General features: G+C 39.3%; 1 protein-coding gene across 2 annotated transcripts in view; it reads right to left on the reverse strand.

The window, feature by feature from the left end:
* The window catches only part of STAT3 (signal transducer and activator of transcription 3), a 65,677-nt gene extending 45,815 nt beyond the window's left edge, over window positions 1-19,862 (reverse strand). For both annotated transcript variants that reach the window (XM_083376272.1, XM_083376271.1), the window contains exon 1: window positions 19,769-19,862. The gene's annotated coding sequence lies outside the window, so the exon portion shown is untranslated. The remainder of the gene's footprint in view (window positions 1-19,768) is intronic.
* Window positions 19,863-20,262: the final 400 nt, after the last annotated feature.

Genomic DNA, 20,262 nt, shown 5'->3' on the forward strand with positions numbered 1-20,262 from the left:
AGTGCCTTTGGGACATGCAAGTCATGGTATTCCCGCCAATATTCTCTGGAAATGAAAGATGGGCTTTGAAGAAGCAGAAGAGAAAGAGTACTAATGCCCTTGAACTTTGGTGTTGGAGAAAACCTCTGACCATACATACCATGGACAGCCAAAAAAACCCCTAATGGATCATTTAAAAATATCAACCCAGAGTACTCAAAAGAGGCAAAAAATAGTGTCAAATTATCCTGCTTTGTACACATTATATGAAGATTTAGCTCTCTAGAAAAAGTTCTAATGGTAGGAAATGTGGAAGAAAGGAGAAGAGGATGACAAGCAGCATGATGGGTAGACTCAATTACAGTGAAAAAGCTGAAAGTTTAGGTTAGGGGCAGTTTGTTAGGGAGAATATCTATATAACTAGGAGCCAACAGCAAGTTGATAGCAGGCAATCAATCAACCCACCAACCAATTTAGTCACAAAATATTTATTCAATGTCTGTATAAAATCATATCCTAAACAATTAAATCTTGCATAACCTCTGGAGCACAGAGTTAGTGTTGACTCCTTGTTATTGCCTGGAAAGTCCCTGCTCTTTTCTTGTCAAGATTTAAGAAGTGGTTTGCCATTGCCTGCTTCTGGAAAGAAGAAAACATACAGGGCATTTTAACGTGACCTCTTTATGAGAATAATGAGAGTAATGTTACATGGCATCTTAAGAGTAAACATCAAACCAAAATCTGTTTTCTAGTAGCTAATCTTGCTCTAGAATATAAGATGAAACCTAAATAGCTTTAAATGGCACTTCAATCCCAGCTATTTTGATCCACAATTCATAATATGTTAAATTCTACTTTCCTTAATAGGTCACTAGCCAAGGTGAATTCTACCTAAGGGAAAATCTTTAATTTAAAAAAATCAGCTCTAGGTCCAATAAAACCTTTAAGACCATTAATGCATTAAAACAGAAAGGCAATTCCTCCCCCATTTAGCTTCTTTCAAATATTTTCCCCTAATTTAGCTAGTCAAGGCCCATTGGTTTACCTATCATAGTAGCAGGGGACCTAGAAATTAACTGGGGAGTGGTCTGAGATTGCTGTTTCCCCTTCCTCTTTTATAGAGAGGGCTGAAATTTTCTTTAAAGCTTCTATTGATTATTTCAGTTCCCATCAGAGCAGCTCTTTATCCTTAATTTTCTCTCCACTTTCCTCTTCTGACTCATCGCTTTTCTTGATGATTTCTCTGTAACTACGCCACTCACTCATTCAATCTCCCAGTAAAAGCCCATTCTGCCTCTCCATGTTTTCTCCTAAATCTGTCAGCTGTCACTACATTTATGCATGTTCTTCACCGTTCTGCACTCTTTGCTGATGGTTGCTCCACGAATTCATATTCCTGTTGTCTCCCCCTTTCTTCCTATGTATACTTTATTACTTGCACCACCCACATTCCTCATTTTACTTTCCTCAATGCTTCCAACAGAACTGTTTTGCAGATCTACTTCTTAAGTAATTTAAGTTTAATGGGTAAGCTATATCCACCTGTCTAGCCCAAGTTCAGTACATTGGGATGTTGCAGCCCATCCAGTACTCATTTTAAAAACTGACTGCTGTAAAGCATTGTGTGATGTTACTTTTAGTTTGTCCCTCCTCCCTATTATTAGTAACAATTGATACTGTAAATAGCTATGGCAAAATTCTAAAGGATTCTCTTTCTTCTAATCCCCAATGGCTTTAATATGTAATTGGGCACCAGTCATTAAGACCTGGACCATGTTTTGTAGCCCTTCTAAGACACTGAGCTGGTTACTGAGATTGGGGTGATTAAGATGTCACTGACAGGTTTTCCATTTAGTGGAGACTTCAAAATATGTTAATACAACCTACTCAATCTCTTGGTCAAACAAATTGTACTGGAAACAAAGTTGATGTAGCCACCAAATTCAGACCTGTAGCAATCTGATTCAGCTATCCTGTGACTACCTGTTTGTTTTGAGTATTTTGTGCTTGTGCTTGGATTTCCACTAGCACTATTCAAGCCCGGTGTGTGTGCGTGTGTGTGTGTGTGTGTTGTTGCTTAATTCCCCAAAAAGCTTCTTTCAGTCAAAGGGAAACTCTGGGATATCATCAGATATGAACCTGTTAAGTAAGCAATTTGGTAAGATTGTTGTCTTATTTGTCTGCTACATCTGACCCTAACTATGCTACATTTTTGGCAGTCTCTGTACATATTCCTAGCAGAAGTGGGTACAAAAATCCTTTAATGCAGGGGTGTCAAACTGCCGGGCCGTGAGCCGGATGCATCATGATGAAAGCCCATGGGTTTCTCCGGCAATGGGGAAAAAGTTCCGATATGTCGCGCAACGTCAAGTGATGTTGCGAGTTTGACATGTCTGCTTTAATGTTTCAATTTTTAATCTTACCAGAATGTTTCTGCTGTCTTAATGTCTCTTCCTGAATACACTGACTGAAAACCACTAATAGGCAATTCCAACTCTTAACAAATTATTCTATAACTTTGCAATATACCAAATCCATTCCCCCCTCCTCACCATTCTCCAGTGGAGGTAAATCACCTGGAAGGCAGGTGGTGAGTAAGCATCCTTTTGCCGAACACTCCCAGATTTCCAGAATTCACAATCTCCCAGTTCCGAGCCTAGTGTCTTAATCATTACAACAAACTGGCTCTCTTAATTTTTAGACAAAAGTAGAATTGGTGGGGGGGTTTGCATTTATGCAATAGTAATTTATATATAAATATGCCACAGTTTTACTTTATGTTCTATTGAGAGCACATTATCACAGCTTCTACTACCCCATTTACCAAAATTTGTATAATAGTTAAAATAATTCAACCATCTCCAATGTCACCACCTTACGTACAAACAGATCCTCCATTCATAGAAGGTTTATCCCCTTTCAAGAAATGACAGAATACTGTCTCCATCTTCAAACGTGCAGCTTTATCTATTATGTTGACAATGTTGGGTTTTCTTCATTTACAAAACAATGCAGCTTTGGAAACTTTTGGATTGGATTTCAGAGCAAATTTTAACCATAAAGCTAGTTCACAGTATAATTCATTCAAGGAAGACACTTGTGGTAGAGTGTGCAGAAGAGGATGGCTATCAATTTATTTTTATAGCAGAAGCAGTAAGAACTGAAGAATACTTTCAGGCTTGGTGTCCTATCCCCAGGCTTCTCCAGGGATATTTCATTGTACTAGATAAGTCTTAATCTAATCTACTCATCTAAGAAGGCTCATCTTGTACATGTAGTCCTCAACTTACAAGGATTCAGCTACAGCAGCACTGAAAAAAAACAATTTATAATTGAGCCTCACATTTACGACCCATAGACACATGATCAAAATTTTGGCGCTTGGCAACTGGCATGTATTTACAATGGCTGTAGCATTCTGGGTTGATATGATTGCCATCTGCCTCCTTTCCCAGCTGGCTTCCAACAAGCAAAGTCAATAAAGGAAGCTGGATCAGCTTAACAACATGATTTACTTAACAACTGCAGTGAACAGCTTAACAACAGTGGCAAAAAAAAAAAAGATCCTAAAATTGGGCACGAGTCACATAGCAACCGCCTTGAGACCTGGAAATTCTGGTCTCAATTGTGGTTGCAAGTTAGGGACCAACTGTTCAGCGAAATGTCCCTGAGAAATCTGAAGGCAGGACACCAAGCTCAAAGGCATTCTTCTTCAGTTCTCCTTCTGCAAGGCTTTATGTTTCTACAAGTGCAAGAGAGAGATGGCCCCATGAAACACCTCTCTCAAGGCAGAATAATGTCCAAAATTTACAAAGCCACTATCTTTATTAGATCAACGCACCGTTTTTATAAAGGTTCAAACTTCTTAGAACTGTTGATCATGTTAAATGGCTGTGAAAAGTTATAGAAAATTAATATGTTTCTAACTGTTATAAAACTTTAGCCATCTGAGTAAAGGGATTGCCTCTGTGAACTTTTTTTTTCTCATGGCCAACATGCTTGGAACTGCTTTTTACAAGATAACGTGATGAGACAGCTAAATCACTTGAGTGTAGATTTTTGAATGTCTTGTTTGGTTTTCTTTATAGGCCAATGAATAAAGCATTTTTATATAAAGCAGCTGAAAATGATAGCAGCAAATTACATAGTTGAATATACCAAGAGGTCTTGATTTCTCTTCTTTCCTATATGCAGGATGACTAAAGCTATATGGTTCTATATCTACTAGCTTTACTGAGAAAACCACCTAATCTTCAGAGAGGGCCAAAAATTAGCAGGGCAGGGCCATCTGGGTCTCTGAGGAACAGCTGTTCCACAGGACAGGTGGAGTCACAAAGAAGGCTTGACTCCAGAATCCGAAAAGATGCTGTTTAATGGGAAAGACCTAAGAGATACCTGCCCTGCTAGATCTTGTGGGACAAGCAGACACAATACTGCAAATAGCTTGGTTCTATGCCATGTAGGGTGGTAACCAGAATCTTGAACCAAAAGCCAGCTGGAAATCAGGGCATTAATCTAGTAATCTCTTTGATCATGCTCTATACTCTCAATGATGAGTTTCCTTCACTGAAGGCACGTGGGATTTTTGCAAATATTTTACTTTCCTCTGTGAAAAGAAGCAAGCTAAGGAAAGGAAATCCTGTTTTTCTTCTTCTTCAAAACAGGAGACAATGAAGAGGAACAGGATGAGGAAGAAATGGGATTTGTGGCTACAATGAATAATCATAAAATCTTCAAAAGCAGAACTTAAGTAAATAAATGTATGACTGTGAGGTAAATTCATTTTCTAATGGACGTTTAGCAAAACTAGATGACAGAAATTCAGTTTTGTTAAGTGATATTTGAAAAATTCCAAATATCTGATTAGTGCACCTAGTATGCTAAGCAAACTCTTGCTCACAGCTGAAGTTTCTGTGAAAGTGTAACAGTCTGCCTGATAGCTCAGGAAGTTGTGTCTTTAGGATAAATAATATGTTTGAAAACTCATAGTAATTTGCCCAGTGACAATGAGATTTGGGCTGATTATTTCTCAGACAGACAGGTCACATGTTTTGGTGGTACCTTCTCTCCCAAATTAGGACAAAATGATCCAAGCAATTGGGAAACAATAAGATTTGCTAAACTTGGGAAAAAAATGTTATGTTGCTTTCTTAAACTGTGAATACCTTTTTAAATACTAACGCCTCAACCTGCAACAATTTGGCTCTTTTAAACTTTCCTAACATGAATTTACCTCCTCTCCTTCAGAGCAATCCAGTCAGCAGGTATTTTGGATTATTTTCTGAAATCTCATTTCTTAGTAACTTCAGTTAAAGCAAGATACTGACAATGCTATTTTTACTTCAGATCATGTTCCTGTAAAACTCATAGTTCTTTTCTGTCGATAATTTAAATGTTTATTACAAATGGTCTCTAGACATCCCTTTATTGAATGGCAAAGATTTTTAAGTAGATGGAACAGGAGATGAGACACTGTTTAATTAACAAGTATTTGATTTCATCACTGACTTGGGCATGGGGCACTGGCTCTTAAACAAATTAAGCAACATAGCCTCTATTTAGAATATATTTGAGAAAATCCGTATGTTCTATTAAAATATCAGCCCTTCAAAGTGGGGGCTAAGAAACTGATGCCATGTAAGTCAGTACTACTTTTACTGTAATAACTATAGTCACAGAATCCTGTTAAGTCTGAATGCATTTATCCCTTCTTCCCTTTATCTTCGTGTTGGCCTGAGATGTTTACTTTCTCAAATTGGCCCTGGGGGCACATTTATCGGACTGTTGCCTTTATAGTGGCTCGTCCTCCTGTCCTCTAAGGCCATTTCCTCTTCCCTCTATAGAAAACAGCTTTTTTTAAAAAAAATGTGTATATTTCTTACCAGCAGATAACTCAACTGATGACACAATTGTCTCTTGACCTCTTCTACTCTCTTTAAGAAATGTCGAGTACAAATTAATTATATACAGTTAGGGAGGTCTCCTGCTTGATGGCTTTCCAGCTGACTAATTTTGAAGTCTTTTCAAACATATTCTAACCTCCCAAGTTTCAACTACGCTCAAATTACTGTTCTTCCTAAGAATCTTAGAAGTGTTCTAATCATAAATCTATTTCACTGGTTATGTACATGCTAAGATTACAAGACTCTTGGGTTTACAGATCACAGCTAGTTACAGTATTCCAATACATATGACACAACACAGTTCAGGTTGTTGATTAATGTAACTGCTTTAACCAAAAATTGACAGAATCTAGCAGTTATTTCTTCAGATCTGAAAAAGATTTTGACATGCAGGTTTTTGAAATAATTCTTGACTCATTTTGGGTTTTCCCAAAGTTTTATATTGTGATTACTATATCACTAAATAAGATAATGTGAAAACTACATTGTGCTTTAGAAATAAATCATACATTTCAATACTTAATCTTATTTCATTAAAGTAGAAGTTTCATGCAATAATTAATATCAGAAATTGGAGAAAATTAAATGTGGTGCCGCTTTATCTCTTCACCTTTAGGAGCTTGCTATTTGGATTAATTTGCCATGATATTCTGAAAAAGACCTTAAATTTGTTACCAGACATACAATGTAAGTTAGACAACATCTTTATATTTTTATTTAAAAGAAGAATTTAAAGTCATGGCCTTTACTTACCACAATAATTTATTTTTTTAAAAAAACAACCTGATAAATGCAGTCTGTGTATGACTATGGCCTTTTGCTCTTTAAAAAAGAACCTGGGGATTATTGCCAAAAATACATTAAATATGCATAGATACAAGAACTTTCATTTACTATTAAGAACACATCATAGCGCTGTCAGTTATGGGCTTTTGAAATTACGTTCATGCCGCAAATTATTTTTTAAAGGAGCTATATATAAAAAAAGGTTATACAAAGGTATGTGTGTTGCTACAGGACAACATCCAAAGGCATAGCTGGGAAATCCCTGGTTCAAGTTTCATCTTCATCAAATGACCCTAGTCTCAGCCTCCCACTTGCAAAATGAAAATGATTACTAAAATAATGGTTTACTACGGTACATAAAATGTTCACAGAGATATTAGAGATGTAAGTAGTACAAATTATTCCAAATTCTACGTACAAGCAAAATACAGTAATGATAGTAGTAGTTGGAAAGTACATCCATAACCAGAGGATATCTTTTGGGAACTTGGCTTCTAACTGATTATCATCTATTGGTAATTCTATCAGAGTGCAGCCAAGTGAAAGATGGGATTATAAAATTACTGGTTTTATTTACTTTAGCGATTTTAATATGCTATAGTCAGATTTTAAATCTTGGATTGTTGATAACTGGACACTGGGAAAAGGATTTTTTAAATAAATTACTTTGATTGTATTTCTATTTTGCCAAGCAACAAATTCTCTAATAGTTGTATTTATGATTTCTAAGTAAACATGCATGTGATTCTATTGTACAGCTAGCTCAATTATAAACATACAAAATATGTGAATCTTCTCTAATAAACTCATATCCTTATATAAATGTATCTATCCAAATCCTAAAATAATTCAGTTCTTATCTGAGTAAAACAAGGACTAGTTCAGTTACAAAATACCACCAAGAAAATTATACAGAACTTTTATAAATGAACTAGTCCTTGCTTTACCCAGATAAGAACTTCTGAATTATTTTAGGATTTGTATAGATATATTTTCATAGAGATATAAGTTTATTGAAGAATTCATTTAGAAATTAGGAAGAGTTTTCAAACAGTGCTTTTACTGTTATGATGCAATAACAGAAAATTATTTCAATATATGGAAACCTTTAAAAAAACTGTAATTTCCCCACTTGTTCTTCATCCTATTAATTACTCCACTGAAAATTTAGAAGATTAACAAAGACTATCATTAAACTGCATTTACTATTCCAATGCCACTATCAGATTCTGATAAATATATATGATCAATTATAGAACAATGAAAGAGTTGGATGGCAAAATTATATTATAATAGCATAGCATAATAAAAACCTATTTAAAGGAATATGTAAAATTCTAGTGACATAGCATGTAAAGGTAACATATGCTGTGGCTGTGTTCCCTCACAAAATGAAAAATTAAAAGCCCCCTAAAATGAGATAATACCCCCATAACAAAAACAAAAAAGAATCTTGAGGTATCTTAATCCCTAAGCTTTGTGAACTGCATCCAAGTGAAGCATGGAAGAAATTTTCACCTCAGCTGTCATTCTCCTCAAAAGCCCATTCTCTTGCATTCCCCTTGAAAAGCAGGAAAGGGTTTTACAGTAAATGCAGGAGGTAGCGCTTGCTGGGAACTATTTGGGAGACAAGGAAATAGCTGCTTTTGGATTTGTTCCATGCATACTGTATGTCATTTGAAAATGAAATATAAAGCCAATTAAGTAGAGCCAAATATAACCAGCTGCCAAGGGTCTGCATACAATTGCCCTAGGACCATGGTGCGAACCTATGGCATGTGTGCCACAGGTGGCACCCAGAGCCCTCTCTGTGGGCACGCCTGCTGTCACCCCAGTCCAAGGCCTTAAGTCCCGTCCATAACCAATCTGCTTCAAAATCTCCCTGGGCAAGTGGCTTTTTAAGTTGGGTTTTATAAAACCTTTTTGCTTTAGGCCTCCACTGCCATGTGCCAAAAAAAAAGTTCAATCAATCAATTTCAACTTCTCGTGGGAAAAAAAAATCTCGCAAAGTTGGAATTGATTGATAGAACTTTATTTTTAGTCCCACACTGTGGCGGAGGAAGTGACGGGCAGAGCTGGAAAGAAGGTGCCGCATGGGGGTGGGGGGAATGGCGGGAGCAGGGCGCTCCATGCGAGGGATGGGGTACATGGGGTAGAGAAACATGGCAGCACTAGCATGGTGGTAGACCAGTTGCTTCCCTCCCCCTGCCAGACACCTGCCGAAGCTGCGCAGGGTAAGGTTACCGTGCCCGCCCCTGCCCTTGCCTCCCCCAAGCGTTTTTTTACTAACCTGCCTTTCAGTTGCATTCTGTTTCTTCGTTCGCTTCTCAGTCTTCGTCACGTGTTTGTGGGACTATCGGTAAAAAAAAAAGTTTCATCAGACTTTCTAACTTCTCATGAGATCTTGCGAGAAGTTAAAAAGTCTGATGGAACTTTTTTTTTTTAACCGATAGTCCCACAAACACGTGGCGAAGGGTGAGAAGCGAACGGAGAAATGGAATGTAACTGAAACACAGGTTAGTAAAAAACCACTTAGGGGAGATAAGAGCATCTGGGCGGGGGCGGGCGTGGCAACCTTACCCTGTATGGTGGCAGGAGGGTGGGGCATGTGCTCTTCCCATGCCAGGCCAGCCCCTGCAGCCTTGGAGCAGCCATGCTGGGCGGCAGTGGGCAGGGCGTTGAGGTGGGGGCCAGCAGGCCGACCAAAGCAACAGGTGGAGTGCCAGAGGCTCGGGGACGGAGGGTGCTGAAGCATGCAAGGAAACAAAGGAAGTTTTTTTGGGGGGGGGGAAAGCTCAATCAATCAATTCCAACTTTACAATCTTTCACGAGAAGCTGGAATTGATTGATTGACCATTTTCCCCACCAAAACAACCTTCCTTTGTCCTTGCAAGGGGTGGCAGCGGATCACAAAGAAGAAACGGCACAGGGCTGTGAGTCAGGTAAGGAAAGAAAGGCTACTTCTGGGGGGAGTGAGGATTTCTTTCCTTACCTGCCCCACTTGTTCTGAGGCTGCTTTTCGCTCAACTGTGTTGCTCTTGCTGATGGCCCAACCGCCCACTTCAGCACCCTCCCTCCCTTAGCCTCCGGCGATCCACCTGCTGCTTTGTCAGAAAAGAGAACTTCACAGCTCTGCCTAGAGAGCCACCAAAGGTGTAGCTGAATGGGCAGGTGAGGGGGGAACCTGCCCCACTTGATAGAGTCTGCTGCAAACATGTCTAGTAGACCTGTATGGAGAGGTTGAAAACCAGAAGGGCAAAAACAGACATCTCTGTGATCAATCTTTTCTAACCTAGTTGCTACAATCTTGTAGTTCTTGCCCCTTTTCAGGCAGAAGTATAAGTTCACCTGGGGCTGAATCTCTTTTATTGTTAAAATAATGTCCTATTTTCCTTAACAAAACTGAATTCACACAACATCGTTCTGATAAAATTTTAATACAAAACCTGGTTAATTGGTAACAAAAAACAACCAGCCAATTACAGTCTTACAACAACATTACACAGCAGCAACAAAGTAATAAATTTTACGACATCAGAAATAGATTAACAGAAAACCAGCTGCCAGAGAAAATACTGGAAAGTCACCTGGCATTTAAACAGGGAGGACCTCTAAAAAAGAAAAGTCTATAAAACTGACCCCCTTTGAAAAAAGGCCTTCTTCTTGGAGGATTCTGGCAAAACTTTATTCACCTAGGATGCCTAAAACAGCAGACGTCAAGCAAGACGCACAGGAGACATACGGTCAAATCCCAAGCCATTTATGAACTTTTGGGTTTTAAATGATGTTGCCTGAACATCGCAGCAACACTCTCACAGGGCAATTCACATATCACACCTGTCACTAATTCAGTTTGATTAGCTTGGCCAACAATGGCTTGTTGAACCATCAGATCAAAATGTCTGAAAACATAGACTGATTACATGCAAAGCAAGATAGTTCAAGTCGTGATTTGTCATAATTGTGATGATTATGGCGTACAGCTCATGAAAACCCCAAATCCACAATCTCAGAAAATTAGAATATTACATGCAATCAATAAAACAAGGAGTGTACATAGAACAATATCGGACCTCTGAAAAGTATAAGCATGCATATGTACTCAGTACTTGGTTTGGGCCCCTTTTGCAGCAATTACTGCCTCAATGCAGCGTGGCATGGAAGCTATCAGCCTGTGGCACTGCTGAGGTGTTATGGAAGACCAGGATGCTTCAATAGCGGCCTTCAGCTCTTCTGCATTGTTCAGTCTCATATCTCTCATCTTTCTCTTGGCAATGCCCCATAGATTATCTATGGGGTCCAGGTCAGGCGAGTTTGCTGGCCAATCAAGCACAGTAATCCCACGGTCATTGAACCAGGTTTTGGTGCTTTTGGCAGTGTGGGCAGGTGCCAAGTCCTGCTGGAAAATGAAGTCAGCATCCCCATAAAGCTCGTCTGCGGAAGGAAGCATGAAGTGCTCCAAAATCTCCTGGTAGACGGCTGCATTGACCCTGGACTTAATGAAGCAGTGGACCAACACCAGTAGATGACATGGCTCCCCAAATCAACACAGACTGTGGAAACTTCACACTGGACTTCAAGCATCTTGCAGTGTGTGCCTCTCCATTCTTCCTCCAGACTCTGGGTCCTTGGTTTCCAAATGAGATGCAAAAGTTGCTCTCATCAGAAAAGAGGACTTTGGACCAATGAGCAACAGACCAGGCCTGTTTTTCTTTAGCCCAGGTAAGATGCTTCTGACGTTGTTTGTTGTTCAGGAGCAGCTTGACAAGAGGAATACGACATTTGAAGCCCATGTCCAGGATCCGTCTGTGTGTGGTAGCTCTTGATGCACTAACTCCAGCCTCAGTCCACTCCTTGTGAAAGTCCCCAACACTTTTGAATGGCCTTTTCCTGACAATCCTTTCCAGGCTGTGGTCATCCTTGCTGCTTGTGCACCTTTTTCTTCCACACTTTTCCCTTCCACATAACTTTCTATTAATGTGCTTTGATACAGCACTTTGGGAACATCCAACTTCTTTTGCAATTACCTTTTGAGGCTTTCCCTCCTTATGGAGGGTGTCAATGATGGTTTTCTGCACAACTGTCAGGTCAGCAGTCTTCCCCATGATTGTGATGTCACTGCACATTTTTTTTTTTTGTTCGTCAGAAAAGTTCATTTCTAACTGTACATTTCCCCTGTTCTCTGCACCTGTTGTGATAACTTATCTGGTAACCATAGTGAATCCCATATGACTAGCTATGTTATGGTTTCAGTCTGTTTATTGCGCATGTCTAGAGAAAGTTCTGAGTTATTATCTGTATTGTTTTTTTCACTTTGCTGTTACTGTCTGTTACGTTAGGATGTAGCTAGCTAGCTCTGTATAATATATATTTAGTTTTTATATTTTTGTAAGTAAAAGGTATTTAGTAAGATTATGCGTCGTGTTTTTCTTGCCTTCCTGCATGCACATCATGCATTCTCTGAAGCACGGTCCGTCGCCCTCTACAAAGGTGATTTTTACCTTGACATTTTGGTAGCAGAGGATGGTTTGATTTATGTTTTTGGAGATGCATGTTTCTGCGGCTGTTATCAGTTAGTTAGTGCTAGTGAGGCAGTGGTGATTAACTGCTGAAACATGTCAGGAAGGAAGCCACGGCTGAAAAGGAGTCTTTCTGTGGGGCAGCTCCCTTCTACTTTAAGAACTCCGATAGCTTCGGCCACACGCCTTGGAGAAGACGCACCTGCTCCTGTCGACGATGCGAGGTCAGTCACTCCTTTTTCTACTTTTCCAAGCTCCCTGGCAGCTGCTTTTGGAAATGTTCACACTCCAGGGGCTCAAGATGAATTTCAAAGGCTTGGAGCGAAACCTAAAGTTCAGCCGAAGAAAATTCCTTCTGCTCCTTCAAGCCCCAAGCAAACTATGCGAGATAGGGCTATGCAAGGCTACTGTGAACAAATTGGGGTTTTTGAAAGGCGTTTGCAGCAGGCAAAGAAATATGTGTCAATGGTTCAGCAATATGAGAGGAATTATGAGCATGAACCGGCCATATTGCCACACCCACAAGGAGAAGCCATATTGCCTCCTTCTTCTCCGAAGCCAAAGTCACGCCCATCATTGAGTGTCATGCAAGACGAATGGGAACCGGAGGCTCCTATGTCACATGATTATGGGCTGTCCCAAAGGACATACAGAGCCACAGTGATGCCTGAAGCAAATGTTATAGCACCATCTACTGGTGAAGCTGCATTAAGACATGCATTGGAGCTCTCACTCTCGCAATTGTCTATGGAGGAGTCTTTGCTCAGAGATACAAGATTTCTGCCGTTATCTGAGGCTCCAGTCCCTGATGGTCCTAGGATTCCTGTTACTATTGCTTCTCCTGTTAATATTGCTTCTATGCAAGCCCCTCTACCTGGCAGAACACAGCCATATTTAACCCACATGCAATTGCCACCGGGTTCTTATATGCGAAGGCCAGTGTCATCTGCAGATTATGCTAATGCACCAGCCCCAGCGCCAGCGCCTTCTGCTGGCCAGGGTGGAATAGCAGCTCAAAGACAGTCACAGCCAGCACCAAGACTACCGGCAGCTTCAATGCAACTGCCGCATGTCCAGGCACAGACGCCACTGGTGCCCCCTGCAGGTTATGGTTGGATTGCACAACCTGCACAGCCAGTACCTCAATTGTATATTCCTCATCAAACACCTTCCATTGTACCACTGGCTGGTGACTCAAAATTAAAGAAGTCAGGACAGAATTACAGGGCATGGGTCAGTGAGGTTGGACTTTTGTTACGCAGAGAAGGTACTCACATGATGGTGTTTAATCCTCCTGCCCAGCCATGGACTCCTGACATATGGGACTTGGATAATAGAGCATGCACAACATTATTGATGTCAATGGACACTGAATTGCAGCTCACGTTTTCACAAGATGCAACTGCCCAACAAATTTGGACTCAGTTAGAAACATGTTATCGGCCTACATCAATTGAGTCTACATGTTTGCTTTTGTCTGAGTTCCATGGTTCCAGATTAAAACCTGGTGAACATATTGGAGCACATTTGACTAAAATGAAAGGTATTAGAAAAGAACTGGGTGAAAAAGGCTATCCTATTGATGATTTTCAAATGATCAGCATTATCATCAATTCTTTGAATCATGAGTGGAAAGATGCTATTTCCAAGATCAATCAAGTGCCTATTGCTCAACGCACAGTGGATCATGTATGCAGAATTTTAGCTGAAGAAGAGGCAGTTATGCAAGCTGCGCCACATTTAAGGGAACCACCTGCATCAAGAGCTTCAGCGAGGCGTGCCTTCCGTGGAAGGACCTACGTTTCAAGAATGCCAAGATGCTACATCTGCAATCGTGTGGGACATGCCACCCGGGATTGTCCCCAACGAGTTCCAGCGCCCGTCACATACCAGCCCAGAGGAACAGATTCCAGAGGAGGCAGAGGTAGAGGCGGACGACAAGGTCGTGGTCGTGGTTCCAGGCGTGATCCACAAGCTCCACTTGTCACATTGGTTGTGACCAACGATCCACAGCCTCAACCAGAGTACGACAGACGACTTCTTTGGACTTTGGACAGTGGAGCAGCATTACATGTTACCTACAGAAAAGAGCTTTACACTGAGATGCACGAGCCTGAACCTGAACTTCGTGAACTTTACTCTTTTTCCAATCATCCTGTTCAGGTCATGGGAAAAGGAACTGTCTATATTGAAGAGCTGGATGCTCTCATTCCAAATGTTTACTATGTTCCGTCTGCCAGTAGTAATTTGCTTAGTCAAGAGTCATTTGTCTAGGTTTTCTCATTTTCAGGTCCACCATCTTGAAAAAGCAAGTTATATAGTCAAAGATGGAGATATTGTTGCTGAAACCATGTTGATTGGTGGTGTTTATTACTTAAAACCAAAGCCTAAGCAGCAAGAGCAGGCAAGTATACACGTTCCAAAAAGCACAGGATGTAGCTAGCTAGCTCTGTATAATATATATTTAGTTTTTATATTTTTGTAAGTAAAAGGTATTTAGTAAGATTATGCGTCGTGTTTTTCTTGCCTTCCTGCATGCACATCATGCATTCTCTGAAGCACGGTCCGTCGCCCTCTACAAAGGTGATTTTTACCTTGACATGTGATTCCTACTGAACCAGACTGACAGACCATTTAAAGGCTCAGGAACCCTTTGCAGGTGTTATGGCTTAATTAGCTGATTAGAGTGGGACACTTTGAGCCTAGAATATTGCACCTTTTCACAATATTCTAATTTTCTGAGATTGTGGATTTGGGGTTTTCATGAGCTGTAAGCCATAATCATCACAATTATGACAAATCACGGCTTGAACTATCTTGCTTTGCATGTAATGAGTCTATCTCATGTATTAGTTTCCCCTTTTAAGTTGCATTACTGAAATAAATGAACTTTTGCATAATATTCTAATTTTTCGAGTTTCACCTGTATATCATGATCTGGGTGGGGGAAAAATCGGTCACATTAATTGGATTATTTGATTCCATTCCTCTCAATGCAAAGCTATAGCAGATTTATTCACTCTCAGAACATCCGTTTACAAATCAGGCAAAGAGATTTTTGTAAATGCCAATGGAATGCCTCTTTCTAATCAACTTTCATAACAACAACAAAGATTGATCTAGTGGTTAAGACACCCGCTAGAAACTGGGAGATCATAAATCTGCCTTAGCCACAAAAGCCAGCTGGGTGACCTTGGGCCACTCATTCTTTTTTAGCCCAATCCACCTCACAGGATTGTTTTTGTGGAGGGAAATAGGAGGAGGAAGGTGCCCATTTTGCATTATTTATTATGCTTTTAATAATTACAGAGATGCTTTGTTATTTAAGATAATGAAAGATGCAAGGGGTATGAAATATAATTATATAAGCATTTGAAAAACTATTTCACAGCTTTACGAGACACCCAGTTTTCAAAGGGCATTCCTCACCAACCTCAAGTTCACATTTATTTTTACAAGTTATGTAAGGCAAGAGTCTGAAGAACTTGATCTTTCTGACAATGAGAAATTAATTTACCCTAGAGATGCAGTTTTTCTTTAAGATAAAAATTTTATGTGACATCTGCAACTCTCTTACTTTCATATAGTAATATTTTTTAAAACAAAACTAATTCTAAAAATTCATTTTTTTCTTCAGATCAAATTAACAAGAAAAATAGTTCCAATTATAAAAGTTTACATTAAATTATAGAATTCAGACCGTCATATTTCTTTTCTCTCCCAAATTAAATTTTAATTATTATTAATATTTGATTCCCAATAATGGAGGCGACTAGCTCAATCAGAGAATAATGACATTACATTTTTGAGAGGATGAAATACTATTTTCAGGATGATGCTTACCTTCATATGTTTTCTTCCTTCAATGTTACTGCTTCAGTTATATGCAAAAATGGGAACATTAAATAGACAAGCATCCTGATGACTTCTCAGGAATTATCCTAATTCAATGGGAATTATTCTAATTAAATATACAATGTAAGTTATTATTACTTTATTTGGACAACGGTCAAAATTTGACACAATCAGCACTTTCTGAACTTCTTCTATCATTTTGGTTTTATTTCTATACATTTATCCCATCATTCACTATTCTGTCATTTTCTATAGAAAAATACATCTTCCTTCTCAGAATTAAACAATTGTAAATTATAGTATAGGTTTTTTTAAAAAAACCAAACAAACCCACACATAAACCCATAGAAAGCAGTGCATCACTGGAGACATCAAAAAAAATTTTTAAGTCAGCTGTTGTCATCAAATATGTCTACAGAATGATCCAATAGGCAGAAATTATGTTAGGAAAGATATGCTGGATCTGTCAAGAGAAAATAGTAAGACAAAGGGGGCACAAAAGTAGAGCCTGCCATGTAAAAATGTAATACTTGTGTTTTGCCATGGGAATGTTTGTGGAAATATTGGCAACCAAACCAGTATTCACACAAGAGTCTCATCCACCTTTAGCCAATTACATGTACTGTACCTAAGTAAAAGATAAGGCCAATGGGGCTTCCTTGTTGATAAGTGTGTGATATTAGGACCTATAAGCACGAGATCTCACCACATTTTTAGATATGGAGTTGAAAAATGTCAATATATAAGCAGTCTCTGAGCAGTCCAGTCAGCAGATATATAAGCAAGGTAGTTTGTGAATCAGAAATTCTAGTCCTAACAGTGGTCTTAAGTTGAGGACTACCTGTACTCTAGGGACAGCCTCTTGGAAAGTAGGATCATAGCCATAAAGACTTAAATTCCAGAAAGGAAAAATCATGCTATCACACAGATGTCTCTTAAAAAGAGAAAAGTGGGAAAAACCCAGCTAGGAATTAGCACAATGTCTCCCTGGGAAGCTCTAAAGAACAGCAATTAAAATTATCCTGTCAAGTCCCAATCAAAAATTTATTAGAAACTGATGGGACATTCAAAGCAAGTGCATGTTTTACAAGCAATTGTCCTTCAAGCAAGTTGACTGTCATATAGAAATTATTTTCAAACAATGCTTTTATATCTGATGCTTTTCAAACTGATGAGTACAGAAACTGAAATGTAGAATGTTTTGAACACAATTCAACTATTTCATTGTTCAGCTGAACTATATTAGATAGGCAAGCAGATAACGCTTTAATTGAATTCAGTGATTTCATATCATTTAGCCAATCAGTATTTTGCATTAGAGATACTTTTGTGTCTCATATCCCATATTGTTGAAATATAATCCTCAGGAACCAAAGGGCCCATTTGAAAGCACATGGAAACTAGTCTAGTAACCATTGATAGACCTTCATCTCTCCACTCTTGTATTAAAAATGTCATTTTGATAATGAGTTTCTTGTCAAAAGACTTGAGTTGAAGATGGCTTCAGATTTTAACAGTTGGTAGGCCTTCTGAAATTTCAAAATCTATTCATAGCAGAGCCAAATATAATATATCTAATATTCTTTATCTCAGTCAAATAATCTGCTACCTCTTTATTCTGGGTAAACGATGGAAACAAATTTGTTCTGCATTCATGACCTTTAACAAGCTTAAATTAGTCAGGCTTTCATGTCAGATTATGATGGATTATGCCTAGAAAATATATTACTATTCTTTATAAACAAATATATTGTTGTCTTATCTTGGCTTTAAATTTTGTCCTAAGACAATGTTCAGATATTAAAAATTGTAGATGTAATGTGATAGAATAGCCAAACAAATATGATTAAACTGAGTTACTTGTATACTGTACACAGTGGAACAGGGCCTTTATTCTCATCAAGCAGCCTAGGAAGTCTATACTGCTGAACATTTCAGGCTAAGCAATACTTATTATAGAAGTTATGCTAGGGACAATATTACTTCCCCTTAGATTAACAAACATTTCTATTTCTTTGAAAGCTTTCTCCCATCTTTCTTGTCCTCAGTTTTTCCCCCCTGAAACTGGCCAAGAGTATGGAAGCCTAAATACTCCAATGCATATAGCTGGGGTAAGGAATGGTAATCCTACAAAATGGTGGTAGAATATAATCCTTATCAGATCTACCCTGCACAGAACTCAGCTCACCAGTACCTGCAGACTTTAGAACAGCCTTCCCCAAGGAAAGCTCTCTCCCTGAACTTTATAACTGAGCAGCAAAGAAATTGAAGTAATCAATAAGTAAAGAAATGAACCTGGACTTCTTCTGAAATTTAAATTCAAGTGCTTTAGCTGCATTGCTTTCAGCCAGGAATTCAGGGAGTTGCAGTTTTAATATATCTGGAGTTATGTTAAAGCATAAGAAAACCCTGGTATACTAATCCAGTGAAGGCTGTGAATATATCACTGGAATACTAAGAACTATACCAGCAAACAAAGGCCTATTTTGGAAACAGAAAGTAAACATTTCTTAAAATGTGTAAATCTCACTAGATTATCCAGTATTGCATTGGAGTTTTTTGTACATAAAGTAACCTTCTTCCCAGACTTAACCTACTGAAGGACTTGTGAAAACAGAAACTTCCTATCATCTCGCTGCTGGTATACCAAAACTCAATTTAGCCAGCAGTGTCACAAGCCACAATGAATGGCGTGTCTTTTTTGTGAGGTTACTATAATATGAGATAAGGGTGAAATCTTCAAAACTCACGAATAGGTAAGCCACAATTAGTGAAAAATCTAATTTCTGCCTAGGCATCATGCTGACAGGGAGTGATATTACATTTGAATAATTAGCTAAACCAGCTCTGTCAGAATAAAAATGAAAACATCCATTCCATACTCTAGGCCTGTGTTACCTAGTCTTCTACTCAATTTCTTCCCAGTGTTGGGGAAGAACAGACTTCAACTTCTCTATATTGGCAGTTTGCAAAACTGTATATTATGTCTTCTTTTCCTGTTTCCTCATTAGCTCTGTAGGATATGGAGTTTTTATATACTGTTACATGTAGTTTTTTAGACTAACAACACTCAATTCCTATTCAGCCAGATTTTTGGAGCACAACTCCCATCATTCTTATGCAGTATAACTATTCCCCAGGAACTATGGGAATTGTAGGCCAAAACAGCAAACAATAGAAAACCTATCCATTCTTGCACAGCATATATATATTCACTGGCTCCCTAAGAAGGCAATGGTTGCCAGGATCCTCTAAATTGCTTCACCAATTACCAGAGCTATTCCTGCTTGGTAAAACCAAATTAGTCAAGAAGCTATCAGATACCCCCAGATACCCTCCAAAACCAGGGCACAGATGACTAAATGAAGACTTTGTTAATTTCCTTTCCTTTTAATTCCCACCTTTCACTGCTCTTTTCCAACTACCTATCTTTTCTTCCTATTTAAGCTCCAGAAGTGAGTTGAAAGACACTTCCAATTAACGTTATCTCTAATTTGTACAACGGAAGTCGTCGATTCGAAAGTAAGAGTTTGGGATAAAATCATCCTTTTCATGCATCAGAGATATGCTCTAACGGGGGAGGGGAGCACTCTGCACATGTTTAGAGGACAGATCTCTTTTAGCAGTTGGGATTTGACAGTCTCAAAGTTCAGTTCTATTCTTAGTGGCCCCGTCCCGTCCTACCTCGCCCGTATTCCTTCTAGTATCATCTCATCTTTAGCCTACCTTCGACCTCCCCAATATAACTTAGCCACTACCGGGGTCGTCCGCGTCTCGACGTCTTGTTCCCACAGCTTCCCGTCGTGAACTTGATCCTGCCTCCCTCACCCGCAGCATCAATACTACCCTTCGTTAGCGACCAATCGCTTGCATTTCCAGAAGATCTTTCGTCGGAGGCGCACCAGGCAGCCAATCAGCATGCGCCGCTACTTTTATTATTCATTGGGCTGTTCCGGGTTCTACTTCCCCCTCCCGCCGCTTTGCTGGAAACCCAGCTGAGTTCCGGGCAGTGTGTGTGACGTAGACGCCTCCGCTGTTGACTTGTTTAAAGAAGGGGGAGGAGAGGGAGGAGGGTTAAATTGCTCGGAGGCTTTTAATGGATGTACGTGAAGATCTTAGGGGGCGGAGCCGGGATGGGTGTGGGCGAGAGGGTTGGATCTCCATTTTCTCCAAAAAATGAAGGCGCAGCGTTTGTTACCTGCGGCTCAGCCGAAGGAACC

This window comes from Vipera ursinii (assembly GCF_947247035.1).
Source record: "Vipera ursinii genome assembly, chromosome: Z".
Taxonomy (NCBI): Eukaryota; Metazoa; Chordata; class Lepidosauria; order Squamata; family Viperidae; genus Vipera; species Vipera ursinii.